Below are 27,212 nucleotides of genomic sequence, written 5' to 3'. Positions count from 1 at the left end.
CAGCTATATTAAATTTTCCTGGAGCTATTCAATCTTCATTTCTCAATAGTTGTAATTTCTGTTATGTTTTTTTCAGTTTCTTTGTCACAAAATTGTACAGTGTCATATTTGCTTATTAAATTACTAAATATAGCTTTATGTCATGAAGTCATCACTTCTTTTCTGTGGAATCATCCTGCGTGCATGTCTTAAACATTTCAAGTGCAGTCCACCTATGATATAGGTCAGCTTTTCATATATATGTATATATATATATATATATATATATATATATAGATATATAAAATATATATATATTATATATATATACATATATATATATATATATATATATATATATATATATATATACTGTGTGTGTGTGTGTGTGTATATATATATATATATATATATATATATATATATATATATATATATATATATATATATATATAATATGCGTCCATTTTATATTTTTATGTAACTTTTAGAATGTACTTTTAACAAATGTGTAGTCACCAAGCTCCTGCAGTTGGAAAACCTTCAATTACACAATGCATTATTTCTTAATTACGGTGATGCATAGCTTCTACCATTCAAATACATGGAAATTTACATTGTTCCGTAGCAAAGTTGTATTAATATCTAGTTTTGCACTGTGCAAACGAAGTTAACAATCACAGTTGGCAAAGGGCTACTGATATAATAGCAAACAGTTGAGTACACTCTTACTAGTAATGTTGTTGACAGCTCTCTGAAGTGCAAAGTTGGCACCAGAACGTTCACTGCCATATTTATTACCCCCAGTGAGTGACACAGAACAGATACAACATGTGTGCTGTCAGAGCAGAAGCATTGGGACTAGGCAGTATTTTTATCATTTTATGCCATATGTTTTCAGTTCAACCACGGCTTATTTTTATAATGATTTGTTGTACACAAAGCCTTCACTGTTTCCCCATATTAATTATAAGCAACATGGAAAATATTTTAGTTCTTATTAATTGATACCTGCTTCATCTTGTGAATGTTAGAGCTGCATTTTTGCAATGATTTCCAGATAGTAATTTGTGCATGTGTTACAGTCTCTGGAGGGCTGCTTGTAATAAGATATTTCTCCACCCACTGTGTCTTCTATTTGTGGTCACTCTTTTTCCTGCTTTGCTGCAAAGATTTGAGAAGCCCATCTTTCTAATCATTTCTTAGAATGCTTAATAAGAAAACTAATGTTTGAGACTCTTACATTTGAGCTGAGAAAGAATTATTTTGATGACTTCTGGATACATATCCTGTGGACTAAATGGGACAAAAATATATGAATCTCATTGCTGTTTTTTGACTTTGTGTCTGCAGCTTGTCCTGCTGACAACTACAAACAGGTGAGACTGATATCATCTAGTATATAATATTGATCACTGAGGAAATCAGGCAAGGGGAAATAAAGATTCCCAACCTTTTGCTTATTGCGAGTCCTTACAGTGTATCTTTAACTCTGCAGCTATGTTGCTATATTGCTTATCAAAGCCACACTTGACAGACTATTTCATGGTCTGTCTCTCTTTTTCTTCTGTTCTTATTCTTGCTCTCCATAGTTAACACATAAGTATAGCTTAATTTAATAATTGCATAATAATTCCATTATAGCTTCCTGTAATAATAATTTTAATAATAAAGTGTTTTCTGTGTTCTCTTTTGTAATACAAAATTTATGAACCACTGTTTAAATTTTAGTAAGGCTGAGTGAATATCTACTACAAGGGGACGTGTTTATACTAAATTATTTTGGCCTGTGAATGCATTCTAATTCGTAGTTGCAAATAATAAACAAATAAATATATAAATACATGCATGGGTGGCACAGTAATGCAGTGGTTTGCACTGTTGCCTTACAGCAGGACATTCCCTGGTTCAATTCTTGGCTGGCATGACTTTTGTGTAGCATCTGCATTTCTTCCCTGTGTTCGTATGGTCCATAGGTGTTTACTAGGCCAACAACCACAAGGGCCTTTTTAAGCCTAGCCATGCACCTCAAATCTCTTATAAGTTCTGATACCCTTGATAAGTGTAAGCATGGGCCTGGGAGATGAACCATTTACAGGTTAGATGTTTGCATTAGAGACAAAGGTGCCAAACCAGGGATGAATTTCCGGTTTTCTCCACATTCTAAAGACATGCAGCAGGTGGATTGGACACTCTAAATTGGTCCAAGGTGCAAGTGTGTGGTATGGATGAACTACTGTGGCAGGGATAGCCACCCAGCAGTGTAAACCTTGGGTCTAGGTGATTTTTACTGTTGAACTGACACCTCAACTCATGTGCAAAAATGAGAAAAGGGATTGAGGATGTATGTAATATCACATGTGCTATGACAGCATTTTAGTAAATGCTAATGGGTGACATACAGTTATTTTTTTTTTTTTGAAAACTGAAAACAAATCCTGAGACGTGCTTACCTTCCACAGCTGATAAAGAGTAAATGCCATTTTAATATATTTTTCTGTTCCTTCTTAAGACTTTACATCAAATAATAGAATGTGAGATAGACAAGAAGTACCTGTACCACATGGTCCCAGCTTTAATACATTTCTAAACAATAAGGCCTAAAAGTTACTTGTGGCAGTTAGGTAAATAATACTGATGATGTTTGCAAACGAAATTTATTACATTTTCTTGCTGTCACTTCTCCTTGATGGTGTATGGATTGTTATTATCAATGAATGATTTCCTTTTGCTACCAGATTATTTCTTGCAGAAGATATTTAACCTTTCTGCTTGAAAACAATAGAAAATGCTTTCTTCTGAATGCCTGAGAGATGTACTGCTCGTCTATGTTCCCATCATTCTGCCTAGTTCTTTTGTGGGTATTCCTGTTTTGTGGGGCTTTATCTTGTGACTGTTAATACATTGTTTGCTTTATGAACTGGGATCTCAAACTGTGTATGTGGTGAATATTTAAACGCAGCTTGTTTTACCACCAAGTGTGAGACAATGCTGCCAGTATGAAGTGTGCATTCAGCATCAGTGGTCAGAGGAATGCATGCAAACTCTTGCAAGCACTGACTCTGCTGTGGGCCTCTCCTCATGATGAGCCATTGTTTAGAGGTCATCCTGCAATATGTTATGCCATCACCAAGGTGCATGCATGAAGTGCCTTCTACAATTACCTGTCTGGTACTGAAAGGTAAGCCAGTCCACAGTTTCTACTGTTTGTCTCACTGTCAGTTGGGCAGCTAGGTGAACCTGCATCACATGCATATGCTTGGTCCGTCTTCAGGTCTTCAGCAGAATGGAGACATTGTAGTGTGACATGATTTCATATATTCACTCTGTTATTGAAAAAAAATGTTTCTGTAAATGACACTATAGCCAAAGTCCTTCCTTCCTTCCTTGCAGTGGCATGAGGAATAATTCTATGAAAAGAATGGTAGTTGCATTTGTTTGGCATCATCACAGTACTGTGCTTATGGTTTCAGATTAAAATCTGAGGTGTCAGTGGTTATCTCATTATGACAATTTTTTTTAAATAAATAATGCACCCATTAATTTAAATTGCAAGCCTGAATTATATTGTCATATAGCCAAGCTCATTTATTAATTGAGGTAATAATGGAAAAACACACCTTTACAACTAGCATTTGGTATACAGTAAATCTTGAAACTGACAAACTGACTTGGGAAGGAAATGAGATATTAATGAAAGCAGAAAGAATGAATGAATAAATAAATGAATAAATAAATGAATGGCGAGAAATTCATATGTGGCAGCGTATGTGACATTTATCTTGGCTGTGATTCACAAAGGTCCTTATGATGTAGAAATTAGCTGGCTGTAAGTGTGAATTAGAAGTCGCAGGACATATGCTTCAAGACCATGGGATGGGTTAGCAATAGTATGGGGCAACTAGCATATTTGAATCTGGTCAATCAAACTACAAAATGGTGCAACAGCAGTGTCAGAGTGGAGCCATCATAGTCTTACGAATAAGAAAAGTGCAAAGTAGAACTTATATAATAGACATGAAGAGAGACAAATAAATCAGGAAGGTTTAAGGGGAAAAGCAAAGAGAGATAAATAGAAGGAGTTAGTGTAGAAACTCAGGTAAATGTTTAACAGAGATTACGTGCTATACCCATTAAAGTACAACAGTTACAAGAGGCATAACAGAAACATGGGCAATACTGGACAGAAAGGTTGATATGGTGCTGCAAGAGCCCAGCATGTATAAAACGCAGAGGAAATGCAAATCAGAGCACAACATAACGTTATCCTTTAAAGCCTAATTACAGAGCCACTGGGAAAGAAATGAGAAAGAGAATGAGTCAGTAGAATGACCACGTTGTTGTGTGTACAGTTGGGGTAGAGACAGCACTCCAAGGGTACCCTGGCTTGGTTTGCAAGCCACAGATGGGGGTAGGAAATATGATAATAAGTCTTTAGGCAAGAAAAGAAGGGCAATTTGACAGAAACCCACAGAGACAGAGGACTTTAATCTTCCAGGTATGAACCATAAGGTGCCAGACCCATAGTAAGGGGGATGATGTAAATTATAAGAACTTTTGTGAATGCCAGACTTCAAAATATGGCCAGCTTTGTGGAAAAAAAGGTTGTTAGACATTTTTCAACATGATGTTAATTACTACAAAAGGTCCTGATGATGCTTAGTGAATTGTTATTGTGTCGGAGTAGTATTTCTCATATATTGACAGGATAGCTCGCAAATCAAGCAGGTAAAGTGTATGTAGGTTTTAAAGACTATAACAAAAATAGGGACAAAACCAGGTTTGGAGTCCCCCCTTAGTAACTGACAACACAGAAGGATCAGACATGTTCCAGCAGCTAGGTATATGGAAACCTGTCGTCTGGTCCTTTCCTGGCTAACGAGAAATGAGTAGGAGTGTTATTAATGGATTTGCTGAAGGTGCTGCTAAGCAAGTCTATACAAATATGTTTTGTGATATGACTTTATGTAGACCTCTGCAAGTCCAGTAACCCTTTATGTCACCATACAGGGCCTGAAATTAGTATGTCTTTTAGCATGCCATATAGGGTCTGAAATGAGAATGCCTTTTAGCGTATGTGTCTTCCTTGTCGTTTGCAAGTAAATGCTGATAATTTTTCAAAAGTAAAAAGAAAATCAGGTTGGAACTGTAATATGTTTTGATGGCTTTCTGTTGGAAATATAGACTTTCTGCAATCACATTACTTCAATAAATAAATCTGTGGCAAGATAAAGTCTGAAAAAGAAAGGTAGGGTGTCCAGGTATTTGGGAGCATGAAGCCTAAAGAAATTTAGGGTGTCACCCTTTTGCCCTGAGTGATTTTTTTACTGTGGCGTGTACATTTCCTATCTGCCTGAGATTATATAAATGTAAAAGGGGAAGAATGGATGGGTGATCTGTTACTGACTTTACTTTGCACTTACATTGTGGGCTTTGGATGATCTTATGATAAAAATGCAGCTAAACATCTGCTGTTGCTTTACATTTATTTTGTTTTTTATCTGATATAAAAATGTGTGAAAAGTCAATATTACTGCATGATCTACCAATAAAGAAGTTTATTCTTCTCCAGATAATTTAGAATCTGTAACTAAAGTAGATTTCAAGTTTCTAGATTATTTGCTTTTTGTTTTTTAATGAGATTTTTTGAGAGCTTTTGAAAGGTGATAATTGTGTTACAATGAACACAATTATATTTAGCGTTGTAAATATGCCAGTATGTTTCTTTCTTTTGCTTATTTTTTGTTTGCGGCATACCTCTCAACTTCCTAAAGCAAGAAATCAGGACAAATCCTAAATGAATGGGGGGGACAAAGGCACAAAAAATGGAACAGATTTTAAATATTGCCCTTATAAACTTAGAATGCTGCTCAAATAACAGGATTTGTATTAGCATGCATTTTTCTGAAGGATATGAAGCCTGAAACTGAAATGTACGTCATTATTTACTGATTTCAATCCTCAGTGATTTGCCAGAAAACTACAACTTTTATGAGGAAAAGACGAAAAATATGAGGGAAAAATATGGACATTCTGCAAAAATCTGGATAGTTGAAATGTATGGTTTCAGTTGTTTATTCACGTTGGTAATTGCTTTAACCATATACTGCACATGGTATACAGTCTTAAGGGAGCACATTCCATTAAGAAAAGAACTGAACCTGAGAAGTGGCAAATACCAGTATCGCTTCATATTTGTGCTGGAACATGAGCCCAGCGATGTGCAAGAACACATTTTTGAAGGCACACAGAATCTGTAAATTAGCTCTGCACAGAGATGGCCTAAGTCTTGACTGGATTCCAGTGTAGGATTTGTAAGCACATCGGGTGCCAAGAAAAGAAACTAGGAAACACTTGTTGGTCATTCATTTGTGAAGGACATTAATAGTCATAATACTTTTAGACATTTGGGTTGGGGTTTAAAGGCTAGAAGTGTGATTTCTGGAAATTACATTGTCTCGCTTATTAAGGAAACAAAGGATGCAGTTTTACATACTTGCAAAGAACTGTAATCACATACCTCAGAGTCAGCCATTTTAGATCCAGCATTCCAACTTTAAAAATTCAATTAGTAGCATCTGTACTTTATGTCATCACTTCAAAACCGAACAATTTCTGTTCAAAATACAAGTAGCATTAATATGAACATCTCATCTGATCATATCTACTCCAACATGGAATAAGGCAAACTCACTGGTACCGTATTTCTGGATCTTAGAAAAACCTGTGATACAGTTAATCATTCCCTCTTGCTACATTAATTACTTGAGACAGACTTCTCTAATGAGGACTTGCTATTGTTTAAGAGCTATGTCAACCAGTGCGCCTTCACACATCGTGAATGGCAATAAGTGCACCTTCACACATCGTGAATGACAATAAGTGCGCCTTCACACATCGTGAATGGCAATAAGTGCGCCTTCACACATCGTGAATGGCAATAAGTGCGCCTTCACACATCGTGAATGACAATAAGTGTGCCTTCACACTCAGTGGACCTAATAACATGCTTATGACAGCAGCACCTCACAGACGGGTTCCACAAGGCTCAGTTCTAGGTCCACTTCCTTTTTCCCTTTTGTTACAGGATCTTCCCTGGGACCTCCCTAATACCAAATGTGTTATCTAGCAGATGACACTGTCCTCTGTGAAGGGAATGAGATCAAATTCAGCCCACAAAATGGACTTCATAATGAATTTATGACTATATGGAAATGGCTTTATACAAATAATTTGGCAGCCAATACCCGGAAAAGTTCACTAATGCTGTTTGGGGCACAAAAAATTAAAGTTGTGCAACACAAGTATCCATCAGGGTCCCCTCTCCCCCAAGTCATGAAACAAAAATGTTGTGACTTATATTGGACCAACAATGTATCTTCCATAAACATGCAAAAACACAGATTAACAAAGTTTTATCTCAACTAAGACTGTCCTACAAAATCTCACATCTCTTTACAGTTGAAGCCAGACAAACCATTGTCAAAAATATGTTACTTTTCAGGCTTGAATATGGGCTGCTTATCATAGTCCTCAGAACAGGTATTAATTCAGCTTAACTCCAGCATCCTGAAGATATGAGCACTGTTGCCTTAGTCTAAGCAAAGGGAAATAGTTTTTAGTCAGTGATAGGGTTGCTTTGCAGCTTCTTCTGGAGAATGATACCACATGCAATTCATTGCGTCTTGGGAGGGATCAGTAGATGTTTTTGCCCCTAACAAGAAAAAAAGAGATTATATAGGCTGGATATAGCACTCTGATACTTATTCCTTTGCTCATACAATCCAGGATTGCTGGTAGCAGATCATCCCATTTATTTGTAGTGGTCATGGAGTAGCCATTTTCTACAAATGCTATCAGATTTCTCACTTTCCAGGTTTTGTCAAGGTTTTTCCAAGTGATCTTTGTGTTTTTGTACTGAAATAGCTCCCAAGCCTCCAAGATGTGCATCTACAGCAACCTGAGTCACTTTTACAGGAAAAGGTGGCCTATCTTGGTCCCAACTGGATAGCCTTGTAGTGTTTCAAATGTATTACTTATGATTTTTAATCCGAATCCAAGGGGTACTTTCTTATTTAGGATTTTAACCTGCTGTATGTCTGTGAAGCACATTTAATGGATATTGCAGAACAGTAGGACCTACCAGATGCTTGATGGCTTTATATATTCCAGTAATAGATTATTCCTTTACAACTTCATTTTTTTTGGGGGGGGGGGGGCAGGAGATCTTTTCAGATAATATGCAACATTAAAACTGTAAACTGCGATTTTCTGAATTCACATTTGTACTTAAAACAGTATCTTTAAGTTTCTAAAATACATTTCTGAAAATTGCATGTGACACATTTCATAAGTTGAAAAAGTGCTATGCTTTTGGCTTGGCAATTGCATGAGCTTTTTGGTTCTTGGAATTCATAAATTCCAACGCCCTGGATCAACTAATCCATAGTCCCACCAGGGGCTCCAATATCCTAGACCTGGTCATTACCAACATGGGAAATCGATGCTCCACACCTATGGTCACCCCCTCGTTAGTCACGTCTGACCATAAGCTAATCACCCTTAACATCCACATCCCACCCCCACCCCCCCAGTAAGGAAACCTCCATAAAAAACTTTTCCAAAGCCAACTTCATGCTACTCAAGTCAGAAGTGACAAATTTCATGACACCCATGCAGACGGGAGCTGAAAGTTCAACTGCTGAATCCTACACTAAGGCACTGTACGAGCACATCCACTCATGCATAAATCGTGCCATTCCAAATAGAACCAAGATGCTCTCATCCAAAAAAAGAAGCCAATCTGGTGGTCCCCTGCCATAAACAAACTTTACAACAAAAGGAAGAAACTGTTGCAGAAAAGAGGAAAATCCCAGGATGCAAAAAACTTCCTTACCAGCCTCAGTAAGAAACTGAGATCCCTCATAAAATCCTCCAAAACTAGTTACGAAAATAAAATTGCCAAAGATTCCAAAGACAACAACAAGGCATTCTATAACTATGTCAAGAATCTAAATGGCAATGCTCAGATCTGCTCTGAGCTAAAAAAGAATGGCACTAAATATACGGATCCCAAGGATATTGCCAATATCCTGGCAGATCGATTCAGTGCCAACTTCACCCCCCCTCACCCCCTAAATGGCCCATCTCAATACCGGAAGATTGCCAAATTCCAGTAATAACGGCCACACAGGTAAAAAACGCACTCTCCAAAGCTAAGAATACAGCATCCATGGGACCAGATGACATCCCGGGCTGTGTACTACATGACATACAGTATGAACTGGCACCTCACCTAAGTGTCATATTTAATCATAGCCTCACCTCAGGTTTCATGACCACTGAGTGGTGCACAGCTACAGTTATCCCACTCCACAAGGGGGGATCCACCTTGGATCCCGGAAACTACCATCCCATCAGTCTGACAAGCCTTATCTGCAAGGCCATGGAGCGTATTATCATGGAACTTATAAACAAAGACATTGGCAACCTTCAAACACTGGACCCCACCCAGTTTGGGTTTGTGAAGGGCCGATCTTGTCTCCTGAACTTGATTGACTTCTTCAAATCAGTCTCCAGAGCTATGGACAAGGGAAAGGTGGTCCACACAGCCTATCTAGACCTTGCCAAGGCCTTTGACATCACCCCCCACTCTGGAATCATAGATAAACTTACTAAGCTGGGCATTAGTCCCTACATCACCCAATGGGTTGCTAACTGGCTTACTGATAGAACCCACACTGTAAAAGTAGCAGACTCCAAATCCAGCTCCAGACAAGTGACAAGTGGAGTACCTCAGGGTTCAGTCCTGGGACCACTCTTGTTTGGCATCTACTTCTCTGAAGTACAAGCCAAAACTAAGGGACTCTGGATAACAAAGTTTGCAGATGACTGCAAACTGGGAGCCATTATTGAATCCCCAAATGATGTGGATACTCTACAAAAGGGCCTTACAGAAACAGATACTTGGTGCCAGAGCCATGGGCTCAAGCTCAATGCCAAGAAATGTATAGTTATTCCCTTTGGGAAAAAACACGTATCCATGAATTACCATATAGGTGGCAGTACACTAAACTCCGAAAGTTTGTTAAGGGACTTAGGGACACAGGTGGACAGTGGTCTCACCTTCGATAACCACATTGCCATAACAGTCAGGAAACCCTTCTATGTGGCACACCTCATCACTAAGGGATTTTCATCCACAAAAAAGGAGGTCATTGTCCCACTGTACTCATCCCTCATTAGACCCATTATAGAATACAATGCCCCGTTTGGTATGTACCTCTCAAGACATCTGCAACAACTGGAAAGGCCACAGAAATACCTCACTAAAAGAATCACAGGCCTAAAGCAGATGCCCTACGCTGACCGCCTTAAAAACTCCAGCTATACTCTGTCGCATATTGTCTACTCAGAGGCGATCTTTGCTTAACATACAAGGCCATGTCAAACCCAGAGCTGTTGGACATGCTACACTTAAAGAAATCCCAATCCCTCAGAGCCTCACGCTCCAGGGATCTAAACCTTGTCATCACAATAAACAAAACATGCTGGAGGGATAGGTTCCTGACCCAGAGACTCCCCAGACTCTGGAATAGATTGCCCATACATGTCAAGCAGAGTGCCTCTTTGGCCCTCTTCAAAAGAAACCTTGATGATTGGATGGGAGAAAGGAAATTCACCCCGGGGATCACGTCAGTCGCCCTGCTAGACAGGTGTCCAGGGAAGTAAATAGTGTGGGAAGAAATAGCCAGGGAATTGTTATGGCTAGGCTTGTATAGGCCCTAGGGCTGAGAGCCTAGTACCAACCTATGAACCTATGGTTTCCCCTCCCGCCTTTGAATCTGATTCATAGGTTCATAGATTAGTACTAAGCTAACTGCTTTTGCGAGCCATTTTAAGCCTAGCCAATTATCCCCTGTGAGACTCAAACCCTGCACCTTGTGTTTGTAAGGCAAACACCTTAACCATTAGGCCACTGTCTTATTGTCCATTCACACACTGCCATTCTATAAACTCTTCTCAACAGATGCAATGTTGTTTTCTTAACATTTCTCTAATTTCCCTTTTCGGGTATTTTGTTTCTCAAGCCCTGCTTCAAAGTGTCCATATAGGAGGCAACATCAGTGCATCAGCTCCACCTGCAGCACTAGTACTTCCTATATCGAAACCAGGATCACAGCATGTCGTATACTTGCTGATATGAATTTCATCTAGGCAGTTACTGCTCAAAGAGAAATATTGCTTATTACTGTGATCATCTGTTTAGTGCTGCAGACAAACAGGTGCAAGGCTAGCAGGGCTGGCTAAGCTCCTTTGAACTGTGACATTCTTCTGCCTTCTGCCCCATGTATTACAGCTCTCAGACTGATGAGCTACGATAGCTACCCCCATTTGATGGAGTTTGCTATCTAATTTGTATTTCTGAATCCTCTTACTGAGGCTCTTTGGTCCTAACAACTTCGGTAGAAATGTCTTCCTGACCATAAACAAACGTTCGTTTGTGCTTTTGTCTTGTATATCCAGCAAATTAAACAAAGCAAAGGAGATTTCCAGATAGCAATTCCCAGATATGCTCAGAATTAGTCCAAAATGACAAAAAATACATCGAACCCACAGACATTGCCAACATCCTCGCTGACAGGTTCAGCGCAAACTTCTCCCCTCCCCTCCCCTCCCCACCAAAAGGGCAAATATCTATCCCAGCAGAGTGCTGCCCCCCTGACATCTCAGATGCTCAGGTAAGAGCTGCCCTCTCCAATGCAAAAAACACAGCATCAGTGGGACCAGACGGTGTCCTGGGCTGCGTCCTACATGAACTCCAAGAAGAGCTAAACCCAAGCATAAAACTACTGTTCAATCTCAGCCTTAATACAGGATATGTACCCAAAGAGTGGCGTACAGCAACAGTGGTCCCTCTCCACAAAGGTGGTGCCTCAACGAATCCTGGAAACTATCGCCCCATAAGCCTGACTAGCTTGGTCTGCAAAGCTATGGAAAGGATCATCATGGACCTCATAAATAAAGATATTGGGGACATACAGACACTGGATCCTACCCAGTTTGGCTTTGTTAAGGGCAGATCCTGCCTCTTAAACCTGGTTGATTTCTTTGAAACAGTCACTAAGGCCATTGACGAGGGGAAGGTGATCCACACAGCCTATCTGGACCTCGCAAAAGCCTTCGATACAATACCCCACTCGGGCATTATAGATAAGCTCACCAGCTTAAATATAAACCCCTATGTCACTAGATGGGTTGCAAACTGGCTTAAGGACAGAACCCACATGGTTAGAATTGCTGGAGCCATGTCAGACTCCAAACCAGTTACAAGTGGTGTCCCACAAGGCTCAGTCCTGGGACCTCTCTTGTTCGGTATATATTTCTCAGAGTTACAGGCCAACACGGAAGGACTGTGGCTGACCAAGTTTGCAGATGACTGCAAACTGGGCGCCATAATCGACACTCCAGCCGACACAAGCATCCTCCAAAAGTGCCTCATAGAAACAGACAACTGGTGCCAGAGCCATGGCCTCAAGTTAAACGCCAAAAAGTGTATAGTCATCCCCTTTGGCAAAAATAAAATTGCCCATAAATTACCACATAGGTGGTAATCCATTAAGTACAGAAGAAGTAATTAGGGACCTGGGGACCCAAGTTGATAGCAATCTCTCATTTGACAACCACGTGGCCAAAGTGGCTAGAAAAACATTTTATATAGCCCACCTAATCATGAAGAGATTCACATCTAGATCAGGGGAGGTCATCGTGCCTCTTTACTCATCCCTCATCAGGTGCATAATTGAGTACAATGCCCCTTTTGGGACATACCTTACCAGACACCTGCAGCAACTGGAAAGACCCCAAAAGTACCTCACCAAGAGGATCAAAGGGCTCAAACAGATGCCATATGCTGCCCGGTTAAAGAAACTCCAGCTCTACTCAGTGTCATACCGCCTGCTCAGAGGCGATCTGTGCCTGATGTATAAAGCCATGTCCAACCCAGAATTAATGGACATGCTGCACCTCAGAAAATCCAAATCCCATCGAGCTACGCACTCGAGAGACTTGAACCTCAGCACTGAAATAAATAGGACATGCTGGAGGGACAGATTCATAGCCCAGAGGCTCCCTTCACTCTGGAATAAAATCCCAGTCCAGGTTAGGCAGAGTCTCTCATTGACTCTCTTCAAGAGGAATCTTGATGAGTGCATGGGAGATCGTAGGTTTACCCTGGGTATCACTTCTGTGTCACTGTTAGACAGAGGCACAGTATACTAACCTCGAAAAAGGGCATATCAAAATTATTTTAGAATGGGTGGTGAAAACCAAACACACTCTGGCTAAGCTTATAAATGCCCTAGGGCAGATAGCAAAGTATGAACCTATGAACCTATATCTTTTGCCTCCCTGAAACTAAAGCTTTCATGAACACTTTTGATCTTAGACAATGAACAAAGCAGGTGTACTTTACATATAATTATATATTTATTTTAAGTCAAGACCTGCCACTTCATACCATCAAAAATGAATGCAACGGTTGGCAAATGCTGGTGATTTTGGGGAAGTAAGAGCTTAAAGGCACTCGAGCTCCTCTTGTTTCAGCTTTTCTTCTGGCACTGTTTCCTTGCAAGTGCGTGCACACTTATTAATTAGTGCCATTCTAGAATAGAATTGGGCCAGCTTCACTTTCTTCCCTCACCAACCCCTTCCACCCTGGGATTTATGTTCCAAAGTAACTACTTAACCATGCCCTCTATAAACATCATTATAAATCAATCCAATTAAAATTTAAACAAAGCTAAACATTATTCCATATGCAATATAAAACTTTGAAACTATAGCACAGTTACCTGCAAAATCCTCTCCCTTCTTTAACATATCCATTACTCAGTTAATCTTCATATCTCTTTCCAAACTATCAGCCCAACATAGTATATGTAAACAATAATACAAACCATAAAAACATTCTTGTTTTTGGAGTGTTGAAGGAAGTATTTTACATACAAAATATAAATTATGTAGATATTTAATATGCAAGCAAACACAAATACACACACACACACACACACTCTCTCTCTCTCTCTCTCTATATATATATATATATATATATATATATATATATGTCCAGCAGTTACAACCACTTTGTTGACACCTGAGATATTCCATTGTGATCAAACAAACAAACAAAAAAAAAATCATACAGTGCAACGACCCTCAACTATTCTTTTTAGCTGCTGCTGATTTTGCAGAACTTCCTGATTTGGTTACATAGCTTTGCTTGGTCCCTTACAAAATATTTTATTTTATGGTAAAACACTGAGGATTACAATCAGTGAATAATGCCAGACATTCGAGTTTCATGCTTCTTATTGTTTAGACAGTGTGCACTGATGGAATGCTTGTTGCAGTGCAAAAATGTTAAGAGGTACGCCCTGTCTTTGCCTTTCTCACTCTCTGTCAGACATATATACACACACACACACACACATATATGTGCACACACACACACACACGCATGCACACACGCACACACACACACAGTAAAAGGAATTAAATGTTTTTTTAGGGAATTCTATTTACAAAATTTACAATAATGCAGCTTATAGTATGATGGAGTACCTGCTGATAAAAGCCATTTCTTTTTTATCACTGCATCCAAACACCTTAGCCAATACTCTCACACTCACTACTCCCTCTTATAACTGTACCAACTAACACTCTTTTTCATCCCTATTTGATCTCAAATCATAAGTGATATATGTGCCCTTGGATCCCGGCATGCACAATCCCATCCTCCCTTAGTAACTCCACATTAAGGAGCATGCTCTCACTATGCACCCACCTACTAGCAGTATTAACTTTTCCACAGCTGAGAGAATACACAGCACCTCATCCCCACACAAATAAAGCAATTGCACCAATCACTTTTATCACATACATTGCAACGCATTGTAGTCGAATATGGAATACCCATAATAACCACAGTCTCTATGAAAAGCTCTTCAACACTACAGACTATCGAAAAATTCATGTCATTACTATCTTATTCTTCCATGAACATCTCTGCCTCACCCTTAAAAAGGTCAAATGGGTCCTGGTGCAGCACAGAGTAGGCCTGATTCTAGTCTGTCTCATCTTCAGTATTCTACAGCCTAACAAATTCACACCTTTAACTGCCAACCTTCCATACCAGACACACACACACACACACACAGACACACACACACACACACACACACACACACACACACACACACACACACACACACGCATACACACACACACACATGCACGCACGCACGCACACTCGCACACACACACACACACACACACACACACACACACACACACACACACACACACACACACACGCACACACACACACACACACACACACACACACACACACACACACACACACACACACACACACACACACACACACACACACACACACACACACACACACACACACACACACACACACACACACACACACACACACACACACACACACACAGACACTAACCTCAGAGGCCTCTTTCAAACAAACCTTCAAAACCCTCACAAACCAGGACACACTGCACCCGCTACTCTTTCTGCATCTTTGTTCTTAAACAATGGGAATCTCTCCCTCTGCCACTTCCTCTTAAAGGATCTACAATCACCCTTCATCACTTTCAGTGCTGAATGTAAAAAAAAAACCTCTACACCAGTTGTACACAACCTTTTTTTGGGGAGAGCCATTACACGAATTCTTAATGCATCTGCAGGTCACCTCAAAACATAGTAAATTGTTATGAGTTAACAATAGGTGCACTGGCATTTTTACTTAAGACAGCAGTCATGAAATTGCCTGTTTTCTACATCAACTTTGCATTTAACTTTATTCTGGCTTGCAGCCATAACTTATTACAAATTCTTGCAGAAAGCTACTACTGTTTAGAGACTATAAGTTATAAATAAGAAAGAATAGTTACTTCCACGGCTAAAATTAGAGGTGTGCGCAACTGCAGTCAATTAGGTAAGTAAGCATGTGCTGGAAGGTTTGCATAACTGGAGTAAAGCATTGTATTTTTTTCACTTTTTTTAAATGTTTTGGTTACTCTCTGATGGCATTGCAGGGGTGGCCAGATTTGGCCCTTGGGCCGCACGGTGTGCACCACTGCTGTACACCAAATCAAAGTGTACCTACCACACAGCAAGCCATATCACCTAAGGGCCTCTCAACCTCTAGCCTTACTGTCTCACAACCTATAATTACCTCTTAAATCTAACTACCCTACCATCCCCTGCCCTGACTCTCATTACCCACTGCATTTCCATTATGATGCAGCAAATAGCACAATATTTTTATAGGGTTAAGTTATCAAAGAAAGAAAACTTTTTTTCTGTATTAATTGAATTTTTTCAGCAAGTGGTTGGACTGGCTATTGGGGTAGTAAGGGCCTTCAATTTTGCTAATACTGTATTGTCCAGATGGAGAGACATGTTTATATTTGGCATCACATTTTAACAGTACTCATCTGCTTATTTCCATTTTGTAGATGATGTCTTTCTGTTGGAGGTCCATAGACACTTGCTGAATTTTTGAATTATATCAACAGCACAAATGGATTCTTGAATTTTACTTCAACTTGTTTTCATGAAACCGTGCAGTTTTTAGGTGTAGAGTTATACAAGGCGGAGGACTGTGATAGGGTAAGTGCAAACATTTATAGGAAACCAGTCTATATTTATTTATTTAATTTTATTAGCATTGTATTACCAGGACAATCTGACTAGGCTACCAGAAGCCCCTTTTCAGTGTATAAAATCACCACCACAGTAATATTACAAACTAAAACAAACACAGGAAGATTATGCACATTACTTTTAAAGAGGAGTTAATATACAGTTAGATTATTTTCAACTGTCATAGTCAAATGATATGTTCATGGAGTTGAGCAGTTTCATGCTTTGACTGCAATACGATCACATTTCATTCAAGAGTAAAATACCAGTCAGTTATTTACAGTTCAGACAGCAGAAGATATAATGCTGATATGGGGTTATGGAGTAATATGGGATGACCATTGAATGTAATTTTCACAGTGGGTATTTACAACAACAATACAATGTAATAACAGGGTGGCAGCTTGTACCCCATATCATATACATAAGATATGACTTTGGCAGTAATGGTGTACTTGGCAGTACAGATTACAACTCTGTGCATTAATAGAATAAGTAAAGTACTTATGTAGTGAGTAAGTAAAGTTTCCAAGCTGAGTCAAAAATGGACCTTTAAGTATAGTAGATGAATTGCCACTTACTGCATTAATGTACTGAAGCTATGTGTATTTAGACTAGGAGTGGGAAGGCAGGGACATAATCTGTGGTCGAGGAAATAAGTCCTGAGGTTAACTTTGAAGAGCTTTGAATTATTATTTTGGCTTGTGTTTAGTGGAATGGTGTTTCAACATTTTGTAACAAAAGCAGAATATAGGGCAACACCATATTTGTTGTTAATTTTATGAGCTTCAGCCAAGAGCTTATTTATTATGTTTCTAGGAATGGGCTGTGCCATTAGGGATGTGGAATGAGTAATAACTCCACATGAGACTTATGTTTCTAGGAATCGGCTGTGCCATTAAGGATGTGGAATGAGTAATAACTCCACATAAGATTTATGTTTCTAGGAATGGGCTGTGCCATTAGGGATGTGGAATGAGTAATAACTCCACATGAGATTTATGTTTCTATGAATGGGCTGTGCCATTAAGGATGTGGAATGAGTAATAACTCCACGAGACTTATGTTTCTATGAATGGGCTGTGCCATTAAGGATGTGGAATGAGTAATAACTCCACATGAGATTTATGTTTCTATGAATGGGCTGTGCCATTAAGGATGTGGAATGAGTAATAACTCCACATGAGACTTATGTTCCTAGGAATCGGCTGTGCCATTAAGGATGTGGAATGAGTAATAACTCCACATGAGACTTATGTTTCTAGGAATCGGCTGTGCCATTAAGGATGTGGAATGAGTAATAACTCCACATAAGATTTATGTTTCTAGGAATGGGCTGTGCCATTAGGGATGTGGAATGAGTAATAACTCCACATGAGATTTATGTTTCTATGAATGGGCTGTGCCATTAAGGATGTGGAATGAGTAATAACTCCACGAGACTTATGTTTCTAGGAATGGGCTGTGCCATTAAGGATGTGGAATGAGTAATAACTCCATGAGACTTATGTTTCTAGCAAGGGGCTGTGCCATTAAGAATGTGGAATGAGTAATAACTCCACATGAGATTTATGTTTCTAGGAATGAGCTGTGCCATTAGGGATGTGGAATGAGTAATAACTCCACATGAGACTTATGTTTCTAGGAATGAGCTGTGCCATTAGGGATGTGGAATGAGTAATAACTCCACGAGACTTATGTTTCTAGGAATGGGCTGTGCCATTAAGGATGTGGAATGAGTAATAACTCCACATGAGATTTATGTTTCTAGGAATGGGCTGTACCATTAGGGATGTGGAATGAGTAATAACTCCACGAGACTTATGTTTCTAGGAATGAGCTGTGCCATTAGGGATGTGGAATGAGTAATAACTCCACATGAGACTTATGTTTCTAGGAATGGGCTGTGCCATTAAGGATGTGGAATGAGTAATAACTTCACATGAGACTTATGTTTCTAGGAATCGGCTGTGCCATTAAGGATGTGGAATGAGTAATAACTCCACATGAGACTTATGTTTCTAGGAATCGGCTGTGCCATTAAGGATGTGGAATGAGTAATAACTCCACATAAGATTTATGTTTCTAGGAATGGGCTGTGCCATTAGGGATGTGGAATGAGTAATAAGTCCACATGAGACTTATGTTTCTAGGAATGAGCTGTGCCATTAGGGATGTGGAATGAGTAATAACTCCACGAGACTTATGTTTCTAGGAATGGGCTGTGCCATTAAGGATGTGGAATGAGTAATAACTCCACATGAGATTTATGTTTCTAGGAATGGGCTGTGCCATTAAGGATGTGGAATGAGTAATAACTCCACGAGACTTATGTTTCTAGGAATGAGCTGTGCCATTAGGGATGTGGAATGAGTAATAACTCCACATGAGACTTATGTTTCTAGGAATTGGCTGTGCCATTAAGGATGTGGAATGAGTAATAAGTCCACATGAGACTTATGTTTCTAGGAATGAGCTGTGCCATTAGGGATGTGGAATGAGTAATAAGTCCACGAGACTTATGTTTCTAGGAATGGGCTGTGCCATTAAGAATGTGGAATGAGTAATAACTCCACATGAGATTTATGTTTCTAGGAATGGGCTGTGCCATTAAGGATGTGGAATGAGTAATAACTCCACGAGATTTATGTTTCTAGGAATGGGCTGTGCCATTAGGGATGTGGAATGAGTAATAACTCCACATGAGATTTATGTTTCCAGGAATGGGCTGTGCCATTAAGGATGTGGAATGAGTAATAACTCCACGAGACTTATATTTCTAGGAATGGGCTGTGCCATTAAGGATGTGGAATGAGTAATAACTCCACATGAGATTTATGTTTCTAGGAATGAGCTGTGCCATTAGGGATGTGGAATGAGTAATAACTCCACGAGACTTATGTTTCTAGGAATGGGCTGTGCCATTAAGGATGTGGAATGAGTAATAACTCCACATGAGATTTATGTTTCTAGGAATGGGCTGTACCATTAGGGATGTGGAATGAGTAATAACTCCACGAGACTTATGTTTCTAGGAATGAGCTGTGCCATTAGGGATGTGGAATGAGTAATAACTCCACATGAGATTTATGTTTCTAGGAATGGGCTGTGCCAATAGGGATGTGGAATGAGTAATAACTCCACATGAGATTTATGTTTCTAGGAATGGGCTGTGCCATTAGGGATGTGGAATGAGTAATAACTCCACATGAGATTTATGTTTCTAGGAATGGGCTGTGCCATTAGGGATGTGGAATGAGTAATAATTCCACGAGACTTATGTTTCTAGGAATAAGCTGTGCCATTAGGGATGTGGAATGAGTAATAACTCCACATGAGACTTATGTTTCTAGGAATCGGCTGTGCCATTAAGGATGTGGAATGAGTAATAAGTCCACATGAGACTTATGTTTCTAGGAATGAGCTGTGCCACTAGGGATGTGGAATGAGTAAAAACTCCACGAGACTTATGTTTCTAGGAATGGGCTGTGCCATTAGGGATGTGGAATGAGTAATAACTCCACATGAGACTTATGTTTCTAGGAATGGGCTGTGCCATTAAGGATGTGGAATGAGTAATAACTCCACATGAGATTTATGTTTCTAGGAATGAGCTGTGCCATTAGGGATGTGGAATGAGTAATAACTCCACATGAGACTTATGTTTCTAGGAATGAGCTGTGCCATTAAGGATGTGGAATGAGTAATAACTCCACATGAGATTTGTGTTTCTAGGAATGAGCTGTGCCATTATGGATGTGGAATGAGTAATAACTCCACATGAGACTTATGTTTCTAGGAATGAGCTGTGCCATTAAGGATGTGGAATGAGTAATAACGCCACATGAGATTTATGTTTCTAGGAATGGGCTGTGCCATTAAGGATGTGGAATGAGTAATAACTCCACGAGACTTATGTTTCTAGGAATGGGCTGTGCCATTAAGGATGTGGAATGAGTCATAACTCCACATGAGATTTATGTTTCTAGGAATGGGCTGTGCCATTAAGGATGTGGAATGAGTAATAACTCCACGAGACTTATGTTTCTAGGAATGAGCTGTGCCATTAGGGATGTGGAATGAGTAATAACTCTACATGAGATTTATGTTTCTAGCAATGGGCTGTGCCAATAGGGATGTGGAATGAGTATTAACTCTACATGAGATTTATGTTTCTAGGAATGGGCTGTGCCATTAAGGATGTGGAATGAGTAATAACTCCACGAGACTTATGTTTCTAGGAATGAGCTGTGCCATTAGGGATGTGGAATGAGTAATAACTCCACATGAAACTTATGTTTCTAGCAAGGGGCTGTGCCATTAAGAATGTGGAATGAGTAATAACTCCACATGAGATTTATGTTTCTAGGAAGGGGCTGTGCCATTAAGGATGTGGAATGAGTAATAACTCCACGAGACTTATGTTTCTAGGAATGAGCTGTGCCATTAGGGATGTGGAATGAGTAATAACTCCACATGAGATTTATGTTTCTAGGAATGGGCTGTGCCAATAGGGATGTGGAATGAGTAATAACTCTACATGAGATTTATGTTTCTAGGAATGGGCTGTGTCATTAGGGATGTGGAATGAGTAATAATTCCACATGAGACTTATGTTTCTAGCAAGGGGCTGTGTCATTAAGAATGTGGAATGAGTAATAACTCCACATGAGATTTATGTTTCTAGGAATGGGCTGTGCCATTAAGGATGTGGAATGAGTAATAACTCCACGAGACTTATGTTTCTAGGAATGAGCTGTGCCATTAGAGATGTGGAATGAGTAATAACTCCACATGAGATTTATGTTTCTAGGAATGGGCTGTGCCAATAGGGATGTGGAATGAGTAATAACTCCACATGAGATTTATGTTTCTAGGAATGGGCTGTGCTATTAGGGATGTGGAATGAGTAATAACTCCACATGAGATTTATGTTTCTAGGAATGGGCTGTGCCATTAGGGATGTGGAATGAGTAATAACTCCACGAGACTTATGTTTCTAGGAATGGGCTGTGCCATTAGGGATGTGGAATGAGTAATAACTCCACATGAGACTTATGTTTCTAGGAATGGGCTGTGCCATTAAGGATGTGGAATGAGTAATAACTCCACGAGACTTATGTTTCTAGGAATGAGCTGTGCCATTAGAGATGTGGAATGAGTAATAACTCCACATGAGATTTATGTTTCTAGGAATGGGCTGTGCCAATAGGGATGTGGAATGAGTAATAACTCCACATGAGATTTATGTTTCTAGGAATGGGCTGTGCCATTAGGGATGTGGAATGAGTAATAACTCCACATGAGATTTATGTTTCTAGGAATGGGCTGTGCCATTAGGGATGTGGAATGAGTAATAACTCCACGAGACTTATGTTTCTAGGAATGGGCTGTGCCATTAGGGATGTGGAATGAGTAATAACTCCACATGAGACTTATGTTTCTAGGAATGGGCTGTGCCATTAAGGATGTGGAATGAGTAATAACTCCACATGAGATTTATGTTTCTAGGAATGAGCTGTGCCATTAGGGATGTGGAATGAGTAATAACTCCACATGAGACTTATGTTTCTAGGAATGAGCTGTGCCAATAGGGATGTGGAATGAGTAATAACTCCACGAGACTTATGTTTCTAGGAATGGGCTGTGCCATTAGGGATGTGGAATGAGTAATAACTCCACATGAGACTTATGTTTCTAGGAATGGGCTGTGCCATTAAGGATGTGGAATGAGTAATAACTCCACATGAGATTTATGTTTCTAGGAATGAGCTGTGCCATTAGGGATGTGGAATGAGTAATAACTCCACATGAGATTTATGTTTCTAGGAATGGGCTGTGCCAATAGGGATGTGGAATGAGTAATAACTCCACATGAGATTTATGTTTCTAGGAATGGGCTGTGCCATTAGGGATGTGGAATGAGTAATAACTCCACATGAGATTTATGTTTCTAGGAAGGGGCTGTGCCATTAGGGATGTGGAATGAGTAATAACTCCACGAGACTTATGTTTCTAGGAATGGGCTGTGCCATTAGGGATGTGGAATGAGTAATAACTCCACATGAGACTTATGTTTCTAGGAATGGGCTGTGCCATTAAGGATGTGGAATGAGTAATAACTCCACATGAGATTTATGTTTCTAGGAATGAGCTGTGCCATTTTGGATGTGGAATGAGTAATAACTCCACATGAGACTTATGTTTCTAGGAATGAGCTGTGCCATTAAGGATGTGGAATGAGTAATAACTCCACATGAGATTTATGTTTCTAGGAATGGGCTGTGCCATTAAGGATGTGGAATGAGTAATAACACCACGAGACTTATGTTTCTAGGAATGGGCTGTGCCATTAAGGATGTGGAATGAGTAATAACTCCACATGAGATTTATGTTTCTAGGAATGGGCTGTGCCATTAGGGATGTGGAATGAGTAATAACTCCACATGAGATTTATGTTTCTAGGAATGGGCTGTGCCAATAGGGATGTGGAATGAGTAATAACTCCACATGAGATTTATGTTTCTAGGAATTGGCTGTGCCATTAGGGATGTGGAATGAGTAATAACTCCACATGAGACTTATGTTTCTAGCAAGGGGCTGTGCCATTAAGAATGTGGAATGAGTAATAACTCCACATGAGATTTATCTTTATAGGAATGGGCTGTGCCATTAAGGATGTGGAATGAGTAATAACTCCACGAGACTTATGTTTCTAGGAATGAGCTGTGCCATTAGGGATGTGGAATGAGTAATAACTCCACATGAGACTTATGTTTCTAGCAAGGGGCTGTGCCATTAAAAATGTGGAATGAGTAATAACTCCACATGAGATTTATGTTTCTAGGAATGGGCTGTGCCATTAAGGATGTGGAATGAGTAATAACACCACGAGACTTATGTTTCTAGGAATGGGCTGTGCCATTAAGGATGTGGAATGAGTAATAACTCCACATGAGATTTATGTTTCTAGGAATGGGCTGTGCCATTAAGGATGTGGAATGAGTAATAACTCCACGAGACTTATGTTTCTAGGAATGAGCTGTGCCATTAGGGATGTGGAATGAGTAATAACTCCACATGAGATTTATGTTTCTAGGAATGGGCTGTGCCAATAGGGATGTGGAATGAGTAATAACTCCACATGAGATTTATGTTTCTAGGAATTGGCTGTGCCATTAGGGATGTGGAATGAGTAATAACTCCACATGAGACTTATGTTTCTAGCAAGGGGCTGTGCCATTAAGAATGTGGAATGAGTAATAACTCCACATGAGATTTATCTTTCTAGGAATGGGCTGTGCCATTAAGGATGTGGAATGAGTAATAACTCCACGAGACTTATGTTTCTAGGAATGAGCTGTGCCATTAGGGATGTGGAATGAGTAATAACTCCACATGAGACTTATGTTTCTAGCATGGGGCTGTGCCATTAAAAATGTGGAATGAGTAATAACTCCACATGAGATTTATGTTTCTAGGAATGGGCTGTGCAATTAAGGATGTGGAATGAGTAATAACTCCACAAGACTTATGTTTCAAGGAATTAGCTGTGCCATTAGGGATGTGCAATGAGTAATAACTCCACATGAGATTTATGTTTCTAGGAATGGGCTGTGCCAATAGGGATGTGGAATGAGTAATAACTCCACATGAGATTTATGCTTCTAGGAATGGGCTGTGCCATTAGGGATGTGGAATGAGTAATAACTCCAGATGAGACTTATGTTTCTAGCAAGGGGCTGTGCCATTAAGAATGTGGAATGAGTAATAACTCCACATGAGATTTATGTTTCTAGGAATGGGCTGTGCCATTAAGGATGTGGAATGAGTAATAACTCCACATGAGATTTATGTTTCTAGGAATGAGCTGTGCCATTAGGGATGTGGAATGAGTAATAACTCCACATGAGACTTATGTTTCTAGCAAGGGCCTGTGCCATTAAGAATGTGGAATGAGTAATAACTCCACATGAGATTTATGTTTCTAGGAATGGGCTGTGCCATTAAGGATGTGGAATGAGTAATAACTCCACGAGCCTTATGTTTCTAGGAATGAGCTGTGCCATTAGGGATGTGGAATGAGTAATAACTCCACATGAGATTTATGTTTCTAGGAATGGGCTGTGCCATTAAGGATGTGGAATGAGTAATAACTCCACGAGACTTATGTTTCTAGGAATGGGCTGTGCCATTAAGGATGTGGAATGAGTCATAACTCCACATGAGATTTATGTTTCTAGGAATGGGCTGTGCCATTAAGGATGTGGAATGAGTAATAACTCCACGAGACTTATGTTTCTAGGAATGAGCTGTGCCATTAGGGATGTGGAATGAGTAATAACTCCACATGAGATTTATGTTTCTAGGAATGGGCTGTGCCAATAGGGATGTGGAATGAGTAATAACTCCACATGAGATTTATGTTTCTAGGAATGGGCTGTGCCATTAGGGATGTGGAATGAGTAATAACTCCACATGAGACTTATGTTTCTAGCAATGGGCTGTGTCATTAAGAATGTGGAATGAGTAATAACTCCACATGAGATTTATGTTTCTAGGAATGGGCTGTGCCATTAAGGATGTGGAATGAGTAATAACTCCACGAGACTTATGTTTCTAGGAATGAGCTGTGCCATTAGGGATGTGGAATGAGTAATAACTCCACATGAGACTTATGTTTCTAGCAATGGGCTGTGCCATTAAGAATGTGGAATGAGTAATAACTCCACATGAGATTTATGTTTCTAGGAATGGGCTGTGCCATTAAGGATGTGGAATGAGTAATAACTCCACGAGACTTATGTTTCTAGGAATGGGCTGTGCCATTAAGGATGTGGAATGAGTCATAACTCCACATGAGATTTATGTTTCTAGGAATGGGCTGTGCCATTAAGGATGTGGAATGAGTAATAACTCCACGAGACTTATGTTTCTAGGAATGAGCTGTGCCATTAGGGATGTGGAATGAGTAATAACTCTACATGAGATTTATGTTTCTAGCAATTGGCTGTGCCAATAGGGATGTGGAATGAGTATTAACTCTACATGAGATTTATGTTTCTAGGAATGGGCTGTGCCATTAAGGATGTGGAATGAGTAATAACTCCACGAGACTTATGTTTCTAGGAATGAGCTGTGCCATTAGGGATGTGGAATGAGTAATAACTCCACATGAAACTTATGTTTCTAGCAAGGGGCTGTGCCATTAAGAATGTGGAATGAGTAATAACTCCACATGAGATTTATGTTTCTAGGAAGGGCTGTGCCACTAAGGATGTGGAATGAGTAATAACTCCACGAGACTTATGTTTCTAGGAATGAGCTGTGCCATTAGGGATGTGGAATGAGTAATAACTCCACATGAGATTTATGTTTCTAGGAATGGGCTGTGCCAATAGGGATGTGGAATGAGTAATAACTCTACATGAGATTTATGTTTCTAGGAATGGGCTGTGTCATTAGGGATGTGGAATGAGTAAGAATTCCACATGAGACTTATGTTTCTAGCAAGGGGCTGTGTCATTAAGAATGTGGAATGAGTAATAACTCCACATGAGATTTATGTTTCTAGGAATGGGCTGTGCCATTAAGGATGTGGAATGAGTAATAACTCCACGAGACTTATGTTTCTAGGAATGAGCTGTGCCATTAGAGATGTGGAATGAGTAATAACTCCACATGAGATTTATGTTTCTAGGAATGGGCTGTGCCAATAGGGATGTGGAATGAGTAATAACTCCACATGAGATTTATGTTTCTAGGAATGGGCTGTGCTATTAGGGATGTGGAATGAGTAATAACTCCACATGAGATTTATGTTTCTAGGAATGGGCTGTGCCATTAGGGATGTGGAATGAGTAATAACTCCACGAGACTTATGTTTCTAGGAATGGGCTGTGCCATTAGGGATGTGGAATGAGTAATAACTCCACATGAGACTTATGTTTCTAGGAATGGGCTGTGCCATTAAGGATGTGGAATGAGTAATAACTCCACGAGACTTATGTTTCTAGGAATGAGCTGTGCCATTAGAGATGTGGAATGAGTAATAACTCCACATGAGATTTATGTTTCTAGGAATGGGCTGTGCCAATAGGGATGTGGAATGAGTAATAACTCCACATGAGATTTATGTTTCTAGGAATGGGCTGTGCCATTAGGGATGTGGAATGAGTAATAACTCCACATGAGATTTATGTTTCTAGGAATGGGCTGTGCCATTAAGGATGTGGAATGAGTAATAACACCACGAGACTTATGTTTCTAGGAATGGGCTGTGCCATTAAGGATGTGGAATGAGTAATAACTCCACATGAGATTTATGTTTCTAGGAATGGGCTGTGCCATTAAGGATGTGGAATGAGTAATAACTCCACGAGACTTATGTTTCTAGGAATGAGCTGTGCCATTAGGGATGTGGAATGAGTAATAACTCCACATGAGATTTATGTTTCTAGGAATGGGCTGTGCCAATAGGGATGTGGAATGAGTAA

The 27,212-nt window shown here is 39.7% G+C and overlaps 1 protein-coding gene across 1 annotated transcript in view; it reads left to right on the top strand.

The window, feature by feature from the left end:
- Positions 1–1,141: 1,141 nt before the first annotated feature.
- Positions 1,142–27,212, top strand: part of LOC122793449 (glutamyl aminopeptidase) — a 792,963-nt gene continuing 766,892 nt past the window's right edge. Inside the window, exon 1 of the mRNA XM_044061461.1 lies at positions 1,142–1,358. The gene's annotated coding sequence lies outside the window, so the exon portion shown is untranslated. The remainder of the gene's footprint in view (positions 1,359–27,212) is intronic.

Source organism: Protopterus annectens, chromosome 2.part0, assembly GCF_019279795.1.
Source record: "Protopterus annectens isolate FY-2018-M chromosome 2.part0, PAN1.0, whole genome shotgun sequence".
Taxonomy (NCBI): domain Eukaryota; kingdom Metazoa; phylum Chordata; order Ceratodontiformes; family Protopteridae; genus Protopterus; species Protopterus annectens.
Note: the sequence above shows the minus strand (reverse complement) of the source record. Positions and strands in the feature narration are given on the sequence as shown.